Below are 16,957 nucleotides of genomic sequence, written 5' to 3' on the forward strand. Positions count from 1 at the left end.
AACTGCAACTCCTGAAGCTACGCAAACTGTGTATTGGATGAAATTACGAGAAAAAGAAGGAATCAGACATAAATAATTTTTAGTATCTAAGTACTTGTTCTCACAATTAAACAAAGCTAATTATGTGAACTAGTATGTAGTTCCATCAACATGAACCTAAGATTTTGGCATTAATGTCAGAGATTCTATCCTCTACCATGTTATTTTTCTTTACTCGTATTCTGGTGAATTCACTAACAATTTTCAAAAAAAAAAAAAAATTGGTTGTTTTACCATATTGATTTTCCAAAATATATATCCTATCATATACTATATACTATTTTCGAAATAAAAAAGTGGCAACTTCGACAAGTGTCACCCTCTCATACTTTACCTTTTCGAGTAGTTTTCTCTCTCATACTATTATTAGTAAGTAGATGATGTCATATTCAACAATTTCATATTTTTTAAAATAACTATGGTATTAATATATATGAAATTTAATGGTTGCTAACGATATTAGAATAATTAGCAAAAGCCAATTGTGACTTTTCTACAATTAAATGTATTTGATAGTTTTTATTACATCTATACTTACTTTTTAGTTTATATATAGAAATTTACAATTTTTTATACCCATGAATATTTGATAAATTAAAATTTAATTAAATATAAGTTTAAATTTTTTAAACTAATTATAAAAAGAGTTTAATGGATATGCACTATTAGTAACAACCAAACAACATGCCACGTAGGTGCAATAATAAGTTTCATCTTAAATTTAAATTAAAACAAAAATATATTTGCTGATGTGGGAGAATTCAATTGGGTGATTGTGTAAACAAAATTTACACTAACGATGCACACAATATGATGTAATTGAACCATTCATTTAATTATTACTACAATGTCGTATATCTCTATTATTTTATAAATAAAATCAAGATCATTATCTATATTTTATAATAATCATAAAATTAGTAATATGATGTCATATATCTCTTGTATTTTATAATTTCGAATTAAAAACAATTAAAAATTAATAAATAAAATTTCTACAACTATTTCATGTAGAAATTTAATAAAATTTGATTCAAAAATTTAAAAAGATGGTGATCATTATAATCACCATTACAAAAATATGTGATACTATTAGTTAAATTATATTTATTACCAACTGAAATTTGAAAATAACTTAATATATTAAATACATTCACGAATTTAAATCTTTTGAAAGCTCACTATTTTAAATCAATCATAATTTATTAGCTTGTGTGGTAAAATAACTTGATTACGTTCTTATATTTCATAATTTATTCACCATGAAAAATACATTTCATAATTTTAATTTAATTGAATTAAATTAAATATTTTACGCAAATTACATACAACACTATACTAAAATTTTATTTCTAAAACAATTACTACAAATTTAAATTTTTTTCTTGTTATATTTTGAAATTTTAAAATAAGTATAAAATTATTATGTAGCAATTTAAATTTAATATATTTCCTAATTTGAATCAATCTTAATTTAACTGTATTTAAAATATTTTATATAGTAAGAGCTGCTTTTATTGCAAGAGCATGACCAATTGTATGCGTCACTTGCTAGGGTTACAAACAGAATAAAGTTGAAAATTCTTATAATTGATAGTAAAGAAAATGTGTGTTCAACATTAAGAATATATTTACCGATAATTGATTAACACTTACTAATTTACTCACTTATATTTAAGTTCAATTTAACATTTTACTCATACTCTCATCCGTGCATGGCGCGAGATCAATACTAGTATGTTGAAAAACTATAATAAGAAACTAGTATGTTTGGAGTACTCAGAGTTTAATTTATATGCACTGGTACACCGTCAACCAATCAGATTTCAAGGATATGAGAAAATCTCTCTTTTTATTTGATTTCATTAATTGACGTGGTACATCCTTGAAATTTGATTGGTTGACGGTGTAAAAATACTTTACACCATCGGTGCATCATCCTTTTTCTCTACCCATAATAATCCTAACTTATCCATAGTATATACATTCAGGAAAAGATCTCAGTCCAGTCATCGCCTGTATGGCAGCTCCTGATTGGTTAATACATGAAAAAATCCTACATGGCATGCATTCCTTCATTCCTATTATCCTACACCTTTCTTCTTAACCTACACTCATATCTCTTTAATGGCAATTATTATCAAAATGCGTTTTCCCCTACTCTCACTTTTTCTCCTTCTCTGCGTTTCAGTTTTTCAAACCGCTTTCCCCTTCATTCCTATTATCAAAACGCGTTCTCCGTCCTTCTCTCAGGCCGCCGCTCCTGTCTGCCATCTCTCATCGCCTCCCTTCCATGGAATTTATCATGTTTTGGTGTATGCGGTTTTTTTATTCTGATCGCTCTTCATGGCAGGCTCTTCAATTTCTTAGGGTTCTAACCTCTAATCGCACTTCATCCGCTTCATTTCAAGGTTATTTGTCTTCAATTTTGTTTATGTGAAACGAAACTACTTTTTTTCCTGTTTGTTTTGATGGTTTTTTATCACGATTTTATATTCTTGCCCGAAATGACACCCATTTCGTCTTATCCAGGATGTGATTAGGAGCTCTAATTCTCAGGTACGAATAAAAGCAAGCCTTTCAATTTTGGGTGCAAATAAAAGCAAACCTTTTAATTTCTTCTCAGTCCACAGTCCCGTACAAGGCATTTTCTCCTTTACTTCTCAGTTTGCAGCAATCACTAACAATTTTTTTTTTTGTTTGTGTTTTCGTATGTAGAACGTGAAAATGTTGGACCCAGCGAGGCTTTGGATTCTGAGGTTTTCAAATTCACACCCTTCCCTAATTTACCTAATTTCAATTCCAATTTTGTATCTCTTGGTTGAGGATGATTTTTTAGTGTTTGTTTCTTCACATTAGTTTCAATTTTTGAACTACCCTTCTGTTGAATTTTGGGGCTTTGGAACATTGGAACGGTTTTGCCTGCTTTTGATTTATTTCCATCAATTACATTATTGGTGACTGGTATTAGTATATCATTCAGTAGAATCAAAAATCACTTTCTTTTAAGTCAGAGCTGATTGTTGAGTATCGTAATTTAAAAAAGGTAAAGGGGAAAATGGATATCTTCTCATAAAACAGCACTGGACTTCAATTCTATACCACATTTCTGAAGTTTCTTAGTGTCTTTTAAGAACTGATTAACTGTAATATAGTACCTGCAATATAATGTATTCCGCCACATGTCATTTTATGTTTGTTCGGTAAGGGTTAAGATCAGTGTCAAATAAATAGAAAGCTTATAAAATTTCCGAGTGATTTAGTCATGTTGGTATTTCTGAAAGACTCTGATATTTGCAGCAAAAAACTTTCATTAGAGCAGTCAGGAAATCTCGCGGCTGGACCAAACCGATTCAGAGGTGAAACTTCATTTTTATACAGGTAAATTCTGCACTTTTTTATGAAACTTCCCCTGTTAATTTACCCTTCTCAAGTCCCAAAACTGAAAGTCTAAAAGGTTTTGTGTAAAAACAATTAGGAGAAATTAAATAGTGGTTTGACTTTTATGTTTCTTTTACTTTTTTTCAAAAATTTATTTAAAAAACATTATGACTCCATAGATTAAGGAGTGAATCTTGCAGTTAAGTTAATGCATTTATGAAATACTATTTAATTGCTTATCATGTCCTATGTCCTTTATTTCCTTCTCTGATTTTCTTCTCTGATACCTGTTTGTTCATCCAATCTGTTTCTCCACCATGCATGAAAATGAAGATTACCCATGGTTGAATTACAAGTATTGGGTTCCCATACTCAGTTACGAATGGAAGGTAACTTTATAATACGTTTTAAAATTTATTTTCCATGCATAATCCTAAGTCAATATTTATCTAACCCTTTTATGATCTTCATGTAGCATGAAGGAGAAATTCTAAGATGTTTAGTCTTCTTCCTGACTGGATATTGATTTGTGATATCTGGGTTTTGCAGGTCGATACAGATTCCATGGTAGTTTTTCGTCTGCGACTGCAAGTTCGACTTTGTCCAACAAATTTGCGGGATGAGGCAGCAGGTGCTAGAAATTTGAATATTTTCTTTTGTGGAGAACTAACAATCAGTCTTCTGATAGCTTAATTCCTGTTTTTTTCTTCATGCTTGCCATTTTATCGGTTGAAATCTAGGATTTTCCCCTCTCAATTAGATAGTTGATCTTCTTTATTCCATTCACTTTAACAGCTATGCTTATATTTGTTTGTTTTTGGTACTTCATAGTATCACCACCCACACGGTTTCCAGCTGAGTATGTGCAAGAATTTCAGAATTGTTTTCACAGACCTCCTGCAGTTCCTGTGTCTGAATCCTCAAGTTCATCGTGGCTGCAAGTTTGACCTCATCGCCATCTCAGGTATGTTCAAAGCAGGATTTGTTTTTTATTCCTTTTTCAAAAAAAATTGGTGATTGTTTATTTTCTTATTCGATGCTATCTGTTGATTAGTTGCCTAATGATCTTAGCTGCCTTATTTGCAATTCAAGAACAGATTTCAAATCAGGAAATTTATTTCCTTCAATCACGTTATGTAACGTTTTTTTATTTATTCCAAAACATTTGTTACTGTTTTTTTTTTTTGAAAGAGTAAGAATCTGCACTCTTGAGCCTTTATATCAGAAGAGATAAACATGCAAATCTGCACTCTAGAGCCATTATATCCAGATTTATAATCGATCAATGCCACAATCTTCCAAATTTGAAAAAAAAAGTTTCAAATTCGAATTTGAAATTTGACCCGCCAAGCCCATCTCTTTTTACCTATTTTTGGAACTTATTATCCCCTGAAATAGGGAATCCCGTAAATTTCATATCAGGAGTAACATTCAATTTCTCTATTTGATAATTACTTTTTCTATTACACTTTCAAATTAGTGAGTTTAAACAAAGGTTCATCATTTCAACTCTTTCTTTGTTATTACTTTTCATATTCTATGCATTGGCTGAAAAGGTATTGTTATTTGGTTTTGTTGTTCATTTATTTGGGGAGGTATGTTTTTTCTATTTTTTTTTAACAACTTATTTTTTAAATCATCTCTCATTTTGGCAGTCAAGCGATATTATTTATCATCTAGAGACTAAAGTACTGGGTATTTGCCATACCTTAGCATTCAACTCATCACAAGGAGGATTGGTGAGTTGTTTTCATAACACAACTTACTGATTTGCATTTTCTCTTTCACTTTTTATAAGTTTATTTGGTTGCTTGATCATTGCTTGACTCTTTTATTCAGTGTCAGAGATTACCTTTGTTGTCGCTGCTATTTTGATGGTCTAAAATTACACTTTTTGCCCCAAAGTGAGGGTGCCTTCTTTCTTTGCATATTGATATTAATCTGATTTAGTTTTGTGGTATGCCATTCGCAAGGTAATTCTTGAACTGAGTTCAAATCCAAAACATTACTCAATCATTCATTGGCTTCAGGTATTCCTTGGTTTTGTTAATCTGATGCTAACTTCCTTTTGTATTAATCAGGAGAAAATTGAAGAACTTTGCTTATGCGCAATAGCAGGGGGTAAAAGAGTTTTCATGTATGTTAAGTGCACTGTCATGTACTATACTTTCATGTAGAAGCTTCCATCCCACTTTCAGGTAACTCAGTTCATTCTCGTGTTTCTTTTGATCCTGTTAGATGTGTTATTGTAGATTCCTGCACTCGGGTCACGGTTTATGGGAGGGAGAGTATTAACCGAAAAGTACATGATCACTCTTTACAAATTGAAACATTTTTTTTGTTGCATCGTCAGTTGATGGTATTGGAGTTTTTTAATTTTTGATACTTTTTCCTTTCTCTAATCCTCATTACTTTACTACTTGACTCAACAGGAGAGCAACTAAAGAGTGAACAGGAAGTGAACTATCAGCAGGAGAAAATAAAGCAGAGAATGAAAAAGGTGAGCCAATGTATGAGCCTTATAGATTTGACCATGTAGTGAGATCTGAGAACTCTGGCTGTTTACATTTGAATTTAACTCTGGATATGATATTGCATTTGCAAGTTTTGTGTTGGTTCCAAAGATATGACCATGTGAGATCTGAGAAGTTAACCTTATAGGTTGTAAATATACACTGTATTTCGTTCTTGCAATTTCACAGCTTTATTATTTGTGGTAGCATATGTAGCATAATAAGTGGGAGATCAAACTGATTCAAAGTGTTCTTCTAAATTGATTAAAGCTTTTTTGGCACCCTTTTGATTTCTGTTCTCCATCTTCCTTAAGATGCATCAGACTCTGTACTATAATCCTAACTAGAGATAGGGGATGACATTGAGCATAACTTACTGGTGTTATTAATTCTGCGGAATGGCATTGATTTTCTAGCATTTGGATTGTCTGGAGTAATTTTCTTTTTTTGTTTCTTTTTTCATATGGATCTGATTGGGATTCCTTTCTTCGAGTCTTGGGCTGCAAGTGCAAACTATCAAATAGAACATCTTTCCATTTATCTTATTAACAAGTACATTTATGCATATGTTTGATATGTCCTTGGATGGTGTTTCATAGTGCTTACTGCTTATGATCTAAATTACAGTGACGAAGCAATTGCTTCATTTTTGGAGATCATTGGAAGTTCTTTGGAAGAACTTTCATTCAAGGGAAAACCATAAAGTTGCAGGTTAACACGGTAACTTCATATACTACATGGTTTAATTTTCTTAATATTTTTGTTTCTGTAGAGTGTATGAGAGGGCTACGATTAAGTTTCAGGGGGTTGATGCTGATATAAACTCCAGGTGGTTCAAGTGGTTGTCTTCCTCTTCAAGTTTTCTAACATTGATTGTCATTCTCAAATGCTCCATTAGAATCTCCAATTGACAATGTCTTCATGGGTATATCTTGATTCAATATTTATGAAGGCTTTATCTTCAAGTATGAGATATAAAAGATAAAAGTCTTTAGCCAATCAACATGCCTCTGTGTAGATTGTTCCTTTCCTCGCCAGCAATGACAGCTGATGTCATTCTCTTGAAGATTATTAGAACAAGAGACTTCAGGGTCAGTGAAGCTCTCAATATCCTTCTCAAGTGTTTGGTGCTGACAGCATGGCACCATCGTGGAAGAAGATTTTGGAGTTCAATGAGCTTCAAGGAAGGTTATGTAAAACTAATGTTAATTTAATAAAGTGTTAAGTTAGTATTTGCCAGTTTTCGTTTTTATTTAAAATAGGACCGGATGGAGAACATGTTCGACAGTTTTTTACTATTTATTTGTATATATTAGAATGTAGCCAAGTTTGATAGTAACATGTAGTTGTTTTATCTTTTCTCAAATTTGTAATGACAATTGTTTTGTTTTGTAAAATGTGATATCATGGAAGCATGACTGTGAAGCATGTTATCTTGGTTAAATAAGTTGCTATGTCATGGTATTTAAGATCGTCATGATTAGAACCCAAACTGAAAAACAACCATATCTTGGTTATATATACATGGTTAAATAATAAGTTGCTATGTTATCTTGGTTATATATACAAGGTTAAATAAGTTGCTATGTCATGGTATTTAAGATCTGAAAGAAATTGAGAGAGACAAGGTCCTTGCATTTAGAAATACAATGAAGTCCTTGATCTGAAAGTTTCTGGGCACCACAAAGTCTGCAAGTAGATCTGTTAAAGTAACGGTTTTACGACTGAAGCAACCCATATCATATGTCTAATTTCATAAACTCTGCAGAACTGTTACTAAAAATGATTCACTATTTTAGAAAATGCACGCATACATATATTTAGTTACTATTATTGATGTTTTAATTATACAATAAGAAGCTCTCATGAGGACGAATATTTTTCATAATTTTTTAAGGCTTAAATTTGTTTTTGGTGTCTCTAAAATCAGGATTTTTTTTGTTTAGGCCCCTCTAAAATATTTTTATTGCTAAACACCCTTAAATGAAAAATAACAGTTAGGTTTCTGCCCTTGCTGTCACCTTCCGTCATTTAGAGGGACCAAAACTAAAAAACCATAATTTTAGAGGGACCTAGGGCCATGATAAAAATTTGGTTTACGTCCGTCTAAAATCATCGTTCTTTCGTTTAGGTCCCTCTAAAATTATGATTTTTTAGTTTAGGTCCCTCTTAAATCATGTCACGTCGGTGTCCATTACATGATTAAGTAGATAATGGATGGAAGGTGATTGAGGCAAAACCTCAGTATTAGTTTCCATTTGGGGTGTTTTCGAAAAAAAATATTAGAGGACCTAAACCAAAGAACCCTGAATTTCGAGGGACCAAAAAAATATGTAAGCCTTTTTTAAATAGTTTCCCATCAGTAAATGCTTTGTAATGACTATAAATAAATGTCAAGCTCAGTCATTATCACACGTGGTGGTGGGGGGGGGGAGGGTAGCTCACTTGGTAAGTTAATGGAAATGAAGAGATTTGCAGAATGAAGGGTCAGGGTTCAAACCAAGGTGAATGAACTAATTTACTGACAATTAATAACTAACATTTGCATATAAAAAAAATTCATTGTCCCACGAAATTAAAGTTGAATATTACTAATAACGAAATTAAAGTGATTGCGTAGAAATGAACAAATTAATTATTATTTTTTAAATAAGAAAGGAATAAATTTAGAATAATTTTCAAGATTTACAGCTCAAGTGGTAAGAGCTAGGCGATATAAGGGTTTGGAGGGGGGAATGGGTGAAGGGTTTAGGTTCGAACTTTGAGGAGGACTAATTTATTAATATTTCTAACAACTAACAAAAAAATTGAGATTGAATTTGATGGGTATATTTTTTTTTATCATTTTAAGCCTATTTTTTTTTCGTATATTTCAATTTAAATAAAAAAAATGAACGGATAAAATACTACAAATGTAGTACAGTTATTTATTGTTTGTGCAAAAAAAAATAAAAAAAAAAGTGTTTCATTTGATGAATTCATTGACGAGTTGAACGCATTTCTAAGTGTCGGCGATATCAAACATGTTGTTGTCATACTCATGACAAAGATGACACTTAATCAAGGTACATTTACATTTTTGTTTCTACGTACTAAATCAACTTCTGTATATAATATATTGGCTTAATTGCACTTTTGGTCCCCTACTTTTATTCTTTCTACGAAAATCGTCCCCGAACTAAGAAATTAGCAAAAAACATCCCCGAACTTATCCTCCGTTAACAAATTTTGTCTCTTTAGTATTTTTCATCTAAAATCTAACGGTCTGAGGGATCAAAAGTGCAATTAAGTGGACCAAATTGAAAACAGGGCCCAAAAGTGGAGGTCACGGTGGTGAGAAAGTTGACTTAATTGCACTTTTAGCCCCTCAAACTGTTAGATTTTGGATGAAAAAACTAAAGAGACCAAATATGTTAACGAAGGGTAACTTTTGGGATGCTTTTTGCTAATTTCTTAGTTGGAGGACGGTTTTCACAGAAAGAGCAAAGTTGGGGGCCAAAAGTGCAATTAAGCCTAATATATTTGATGTAGAAGACACCCGACTACAAAAAAATCTCCAGGTGAATATCAGTTTATTACTGGTTTTAAATGCACTAAAATTATGTTTAATCCTCACATTCCAGAAGCTGGTGATTGACGAAACTGTTAGTACTGGTGATTGGTTCTATCATGATTGTAGGATTCCACCATATTCGATATTTACTCATAATTAAGACTCCTCATCCCTCCCAAGAATGTATTGCATGGGGATCGAACCCGAGACCTCTTTCGACACACTCAGCCTGCGTTGCCAATTGAGCTACACCTCCTGGGTACATTTCACCTAATTATATTTAGTTTTTCTAGCTAGCTTTGAATTTTTAATAATTTAGTGTGACATTACATTTTTTGAAGGATTCACTATTTCAATGAATGTCTATTATAACCCATCTTGCTTAATTTATTCAATCTACCTAACATATATTCTATAGTTTACAAAAGAACTTAAAATCACATCGTTGACAAATTGACCCTAAAACAGTGTACTTTACGACATCAACTTAGCCAAGATTGTCTTCTCTTTTTTTGACAAAAAAATATAATATTTTTGAAGATTTAAATTAACATATTAAAATTATTCATTACAATCAATACGAAATAAACACAGGTGTGACAAAATATTCTTAAATTAACATATTAAGATTATCACCTTTTTATTCTTAATTTTTATTTTCTTTCAGTTTTGAATTATTTTGATTTGGACAATTGATTATGGTTTTATGATTGGTTAAGTGATATGTGAAATTTAATATTTCCAAATATTCTTAAATTGAATGAGAGTAAATTTATGAGATAATGCTTATTTGACAGATTATGATATTGCTTTGAGGAAAAACAATAGGATTTTATTGCAATTGCGGTTAAACTGGTCAGGTTGAGGAATGGGGATAACCTACCATCCATGTAAAAGTTCTCTTGATCGTGGAAGATTTTCCTTCAGGTATGATTAAAGGGGTGTACTTGGCATAATGAGTCGAGGCTATGACCATGGTTGGAATGTTATGGCATTTGTCAGTGGGGGCAGTGGCTGCTTCAATGGCCTGAATAGAAGCTGTAATGTCCAAATGTGAATTGTGCATGAGAGGCAAGAGCAGAGATGTGATTGGATGGCAATGGGTAGGGTTTGGGTAGGGTACTATAGTACTCATCCCCATACCCGCGTTTTAAAAAAGTAACCGTACCCGTCCCTATACCCGCGTGGGTAGCAGCCTGAATGCCCTTCCCCGTACCCTGTGGGTATCTATATGCCCGTACCCGTACCCGTTACCCGCAATTTAGCTAGCGAAAATTTAACTTTCTTCATTAAAAAATCAAAATATAACTTTATTATAAAATAAAAAGCATAAATTAAAAATACAAACGATCTTCCGAATATTTAAGAAGTAAAATAAGTGGAATAGGTATAAATTTTATAAAAAAATAAGCGAGAATTGAAGCTTTAAATTTATAAATTTAGATTATTAATAAACTCCTAAAGTTTTCGGTTAATAATTTATTTTAAAAATAAGTGAGAATAATTATGAACATTATATATAATATTAAGACTTCACTTACGTATTTTTTAAAAGAAGTTAGGAAGTTATACTTTAAGTTTATTAAAATATACTACCAATTATCTGTATGTATATGTATAATATGTGTGCGGGTATGGGGCGGGTTGGGTACTATAGTACCCATACCCGCACCCGTACCCATTAATTTTTGCGGGCATTTACCCATACCCAATCCTATACCCATCTAGCGGGCTTTTACCCTACCCATTGTGGGTATTTTTTGCGGGTGCCCAATGGGTATTGGACCCATTGCCATCCCTAGATGTGAAAGACATTGCTGCTTCTCTTACATACGCCATAGTTGTAAAAAAAAAAGTTATTGGGTTGAGTATTTGCTCTACTTTACACTCCAAGAGTGTAATCTGCCCACCCTCACATAGAATCTCCACTTTAACTGCCGTGAGAATTGGTTAAGGGATTGGAGAATTGATACCCTTTTAATATGATTTAATTTTTAATGACAGACATGTTCATGATGATCCATTGGTTTTTCCTTTACTTTTCTTGACAATTTGGCCTTCCAAATATACAATCATGAAGTGATAGAAAGAGAAAAAAAATAGTTATTTGTTCTTTTCCCCCCAGTTTGGGGTTGTATAACATATTTACTAATTGAGAGTGTTTGATGTTATAATGAGTTTGTTATATTTATTTTATTGTTTTTACTTGGCATATATATAATAATCTTTTTTTCTACATATAATATATATATATAGGGGATGCTAACTTATACTCCCACTTAATTTTATGAAGGAGTAAGTTAGCAAATAACACCTTTTTATTTGGACAAAAACTCCAACACCTCTTCTTTAAACCAAATTCAAATGAAGGTTAAATTTGTAATTTAATATTAATATTTTAAATTAAAATCTTATTTTCTCTCTCATCATTTAATTTCGTCAATCTCTCTTCTTCTCCACCTAATTTTTCTCTGATTCCCAATTCATAATTTCTCCATGCTCTCCCTTACGCATCTGAAGAAACAAAAATGGTGCATCAAATTAACCCCATCAAATCCCATGGTAACTCTGATGTATACTTCTCCATGTTATATATTTGAACACAGCTTCTGTATGTAAAGTTGAAAATCGCATCTTTAACCCAACATATTGATGGTTGGGGCGCTTTTTGTTTAAAATTGAGTGATACAAGAAACACGAATTCTGGTGAAGGTCCTCTTCAATTCGAACAAACAAGATGCTTGAGGTGATTTCAATCCAACGAGAGGATTACCGGAGAAGCTTTGAGAGGTAGAGGAGAAGATATTACCAGGAAGATGAAGAAGAAAGAGAAACAGAAAGAAGTGGTAAATGACGAGAGAGAAAAATAGAATTTTTGAATTGAATAAAATAAAAAACTACATAAATACCCCTGATTTAAACTACTTTTAAGAGGAGAATGTTGGGGTTTTTTGTCCAAAAGAAAAGATTTTGGTTGCTAACTTACTCCTTCTAAAAAAACAAGTCGGAGTGATATATATATTTGCCAGAATCCAGATTTCATGTCGAATTTTGAAAAGACCTTAGCATCATGCAGTCTGGCTAAGAGATCTTTCTTGTTGGGGATAGGATATCTAATCCAACAAAGGGCTTGATTGAGAGGTTTGTAGTTGATGACTAACCTAGGGGTTCCCCGTTCTATCTCAGCTTGCTTGTTGACATAGAAGGCTGCACAGGACCAAGGGCTCTTACTCCTGCGAATAAGTTTCTTTTCAAGAAGATCATTGATTTCCTTTTGGCAGAAATGAAGAAGTTCTTCATTCATTTGAATAGGCCTAGCCTTGGTTGGAATCTGTTTGTCTGAAAAATCTTTTTCATAAGGAAGTTCCACCATATGGCTCTTCCTTTCCCAAAAAGCGTTGGGTAGATCAGAACAGATGCTGGATTGAATATTTTCCAAAATATTCTCAATCCTTGATTTGACAGAAGGTTGTTGCAATTGAACCTCAATAGTTTTGTGAGAGATTTCTTCCTTGAGGAAGTTGATCTGCTTCTCCTTGTAGGATATGACATTCAAAGTTTTTTCTATGGGGGGTTCAGAGAATTTGAATAAAATCGGCTGTCCAAGGTGCTGGACAGTAATGCCATCTACGTCAGTATTATAGGGGAAGAGCTTCTTAATGAAAGGGGTCCCTATAATGATTTTTTGACTCAAATTTCTGACTAACAGAAATGGAGTTTCGATTTCAAGACTACCATTTTTGATGATAGCTGAGGGGATTTTATACTTGATTTTTAGTCTAGATCCTTCAGCAGCGCTGAGCTTCTCAGTAGTTTTCTCAAAATATCTGGTGGGAATGAGTCCCTCCGAAATACAACTGGAATCTGCCCCTGTGTCAAAGAGGGCAGGGATTTCGAGAATAAAATCTCCTATGAGGATTTTGACATGGATGAAGAATTTCTGAATGGTGACCTGGTTAATATTTTCCAGAAAGTCTTCGCAATTGTTGTTAGGAGCAGGATTGGAATCAGGTACAGAAGAATCATCTTCCTCATAATTTCTAGTCAGTTTCTCCAAGATAAGCTGCTGACTAGTTTGGATTTGTTTGAGACTTTTAACCTCAGTCTTAAGGGAATTGACTTCAGATTGAAGGTCTTGAATAGTGACGGGTTTGACCGTAGATTTCTCAAGACGCTTGAAAGTATCTCTAAGATTGAATTTATTGGTGGTTATAGGACTTCTGGGAGGCCTATCTTCAAGAGTAGATCTGAGGCGTTCCAAATAGATTTTCTTTTCCTCAGGATCAGGGATAGAATTAATGGCCCTGAAGAGTAGATCTTGTTCATTGGTCAAAGTGTTGATAGACAAGGTATTGACGGAGGATGATGATTGAGAATCATCATTCTGAATTTGATTTAGGTCTTCAGAGACCTCATAATCCGAAGGATTAGATTCTTCTTCATCAGAAGTTTGAATGAGAAGATTGTTGATCTTGTCTTCGATCTCAGGTTCAAGATGAAGCTCAGAGATTCTCTTTTTGAGTCTGCAATACCTGCTAATATGGCCCGGCTTGCCGCAGTTGTAGCAGGTAACATCTTTTCCTTGAGAGGGTCTAGTCTCAGGAGGGTTCTTTGGAATTTGCGAAGATTGGGGTTTTGATCTAGGCTTGGGTTTCCTATGATCATTCCTGCTAGATCACTTTCTCCATTGTTGTTTGGGAGGAGGATCTTGCTTTATGGGTTTAGGTTTCTTGGGACAACCTTGAATACCAAATTGTTCGCAGAAAGTACCCAAATCCCTGCGATTCTGAGACTTCTCCTTAGTGAGTTGCTGTTGGATTTTGTCGTCCTGACAGATTTTGAGAGCAACTCTTTGAATGATAGCTATGAGCTGTCCATAACTAAGGGTATGATAAGGGATTTCTCCCCCCGGATTTTGGCTTCTAAGTTTCTCACGAACTTTGTCGCCAAAAGATTTAGGAAGACCGGCCAGGAATTTCTCTTTCCAGAAGGCTTGTTGGCTGTCTTCACGGGTGTAAACCCTGGTCAGGAAGGTATCCTTATACCACCTGAAATCACCCAAAGATTTGCACTTAAGATTGGACAAAAGATCACCAGATCTGTCCTTGATGAGGGAAGGATCTCCAACAAAATGTTGGGCTATGGTAAAGATTAAGGAGTTGACAGCATCAGAGATGAATTTGCCATCTTCCATGATAGGATTACCTTCTTCATCAGTCTTGACAGCAGTCAAGATCTGATCCTTTTCGTCTTGAGTGAGATAATTATCCCACCAACCTTTGAGCTGGCCACAGAAACCAGCAACCAATACTTCAACTATAAGAGATTCAGGACAATTGTTGGCGGTAACATAGGCAGTGGCTACCATAGTCATATTTTGGAGGATCTTGGTGATACCATACTCATTTTCACCATCAATGTTCCATTCATAGACATTGTTGGCACTAAAGCTTTTGAAGTTTGAAGACTCTTCTAAAAGAAGATCAGGAGCAGTAGCTCTAGGATAATAGAGCTTGGTTTCTTTTCTCCACTGATTCTTAGAATTGTGAATGACAGTGTTGATAGGAACACTTTTGACAGTTTGATCATCAGATTGAATATCAGAATCAGACTCAACCTTACCATCTTCAATATTGTTTAAAGAAGTAGAGGTATTACGAGTAGAAGTTCGGCGGATTAAAGTCTCTTTAGGAGGAGCAGGAGCCGAAACAGTAGGATCGGAAATAGTTTCAGAAGTTGGTTCCGGGGTTGGTGTTGGCGTTTCCGGGACAACTTGTTTGAGAAGCTGAAGTTGCTCAACCACCTTTTGGAGGAGCTCATTGTCAGATTCCTTTTTAGCCCGAAGAGTTTGAGCCGAGTGTCTGGAACGGCTACTGATTTGAAAAGGTTTGAGAAGAGGTTTCTCAAGTTGACATCCTTTAGGGATATCAAGATTAGAAGAGGAAGGTTCGATCTTGACCTTTTCTTTACCTTTCCTGGAAGAGGAATCCTGCGATTGGGATTCTCCAAGAATTTGAAGATACTTATTGGTATAGTTGGATTGTTCCATAAGGTCTTTGATGTCTTTACCAGTGACATCACCTTCTTCTTTCCTAGTCTTGAAGGGAGAAGCTAGGACAGGTGTAGATTGGGCTCCTTTAAGAAGAAAAGGAGTTTTAGGAGGTAGATTTGAAAGGGTTTCTTTTCCATCCTTATGCTGCCATTTAATCATGCCAACTTGGAAGGGGTAAGATTTCCTATTCTTATTGGCGTAATCTTGAAACCATTCAAAAAAGAAGATGTTTTGCTGGGTTTTCTCAAGGAACCCATAGAATTTTTCTTGGATCTTCTTTCTCTTTTCACCCTGATACTTTGCCAAGAACCATTTTCTTTGCTGAGTCCATTGGTCAGAGTAAAAGTCTGCTCGGATACCTTCTTTGTCAATGACAAATTCGGAAGTAATTGCTCCAATGAAATCAGAAGTCTCTCCAGGGGTTTCTAGAGAAGAATACGTTGGAGATAAGGTGGATTGATGATCTTCATTACTCTTGTCATAGGTAGTTTTGACAGGAGTAGTATTGACATATCCAGCTAAATGGATAGTAGATCCGTCATGAGAGAGGGAAGGTCGAGCACTAGACTCAGGCTGGTTCCTTCTAGTCATAGAAAAAGATCTTCTAGACATGGCGGATTGGAAATCATTTGAGGATGTCCTAATAGATCTAGGGATAGAGAAGGAATTTCTTCTATCAAAGATGAGATCTACTTGGCCAGATTGGTGTTGGATGATTTCACGAAACTCAGGAGTTTCAACAGGTTGGGCTGGAGTAGCCTTTTCCAAAGACCATTTTTCTGGAAGGGTGATATCACTCCATTGGATGGTTTTGGGAACAATAACGTTTGCCTTATCATAATCTGTAAGGAAAAGAGTTGTTTCCCCGGATTTCTCACAATTGGTTCGCAAGAAATAAGATTTGATGGAGTTCATTACCTTGTATTGAACCCTGTAGATTAAGGAGATGGGAATGGAATCCTCCTTCATATCAAGGCCGTGAAGCTTGATATTTAGGAAGAGGACATCAAGGATGTTTTTATCTTCCAGACTAACAGTTAGATCTGGGAAGCAATTGAAAAAGATTGGTCCATTACTCAGGCTGGTTTCAACCGTTCCTAAGAGGGAGTCATGGAATTGATTATGTCTAACATCCCTAAGACAAAGGAGTACAGCGATGTCAAGAGATTTCCTGGTTAGGGGTTTAAGACCAACTTGAACACTACCTATATGAAGATAGTTGAAGTTCTTGCTGATATGTTCTTTGATGCTTTTCTCGGAAAGCAGATGGATTTCTTCATCATCATTAGATCTGAGCTTGTAGGTTTGCTCAACGGTTTTGATAATGAAATCTGATCGTTTGAAAAAGGATCCGTTTGGTTTGTAGATCTCAGCATGAGAAATTTTTGGAATTTCCCAGTTGTCAAGATCTTGATTGAT

At 34.2% G+C, this 16,957-nt stretch overlaps 1 long non-coding RNA gene across 8 annotated transcripts; it reads left to right on the forward strand.

Annotated features, from left to right (window-relative positions):
• The first annotated feature begins 2,178 nt into the window (after positions 1-2,178).
• Positions 2,179-7,380, forward strand: LOC130728555 (uncharacterized). Of its 8 annotated transcripts, none has more exons than XR_009015749.1 (12): positions 2,179-2,450; positions 2,572-2,598; positions 2,758-2,798; positions 3,340-3,420; positions 3,754-3,809; positions 3,970-4,051; positions 4,252-4,384; positions 5,076-5,618; positions 5,853-5,920; positions 6,561-6,653; positions 6,737-6,858; positions 6,952-7,380. It is a non-coding gene; the product is annotated as an uncharacterized LOC130728555 (long non-coding RNA). The 8 variants fall into 8 exon arrangements; XR_009015707.1 differs by having other exon boundaries at positions 5,076-5,393; positions 5,502-5,618; positions 6,561-6,644; positions 6,737-7,380; XR_009015722.1 differs by having other exon boundaries at positions 5,076-5,159; positions 5,260-5,618; positions 6,737-7,380.
• Positions 7,381-16,957: the final 9,577 nt, after the last annotated feature.

The sequence above is a fragment of the Lotus japonicus genome, chromosome 1 (genome assembly GCF_012489685.1).
Source record: "Lotus japonicus ecotype B-129 chromosome 1, LjGifu_v1.2".
Lineage (NCBI taxonomy): Eukaryota > Viridiplantae > Streptophyta > Magnoliopsida > Fabales > Fabaceae > Lotus > Lotus japonicus.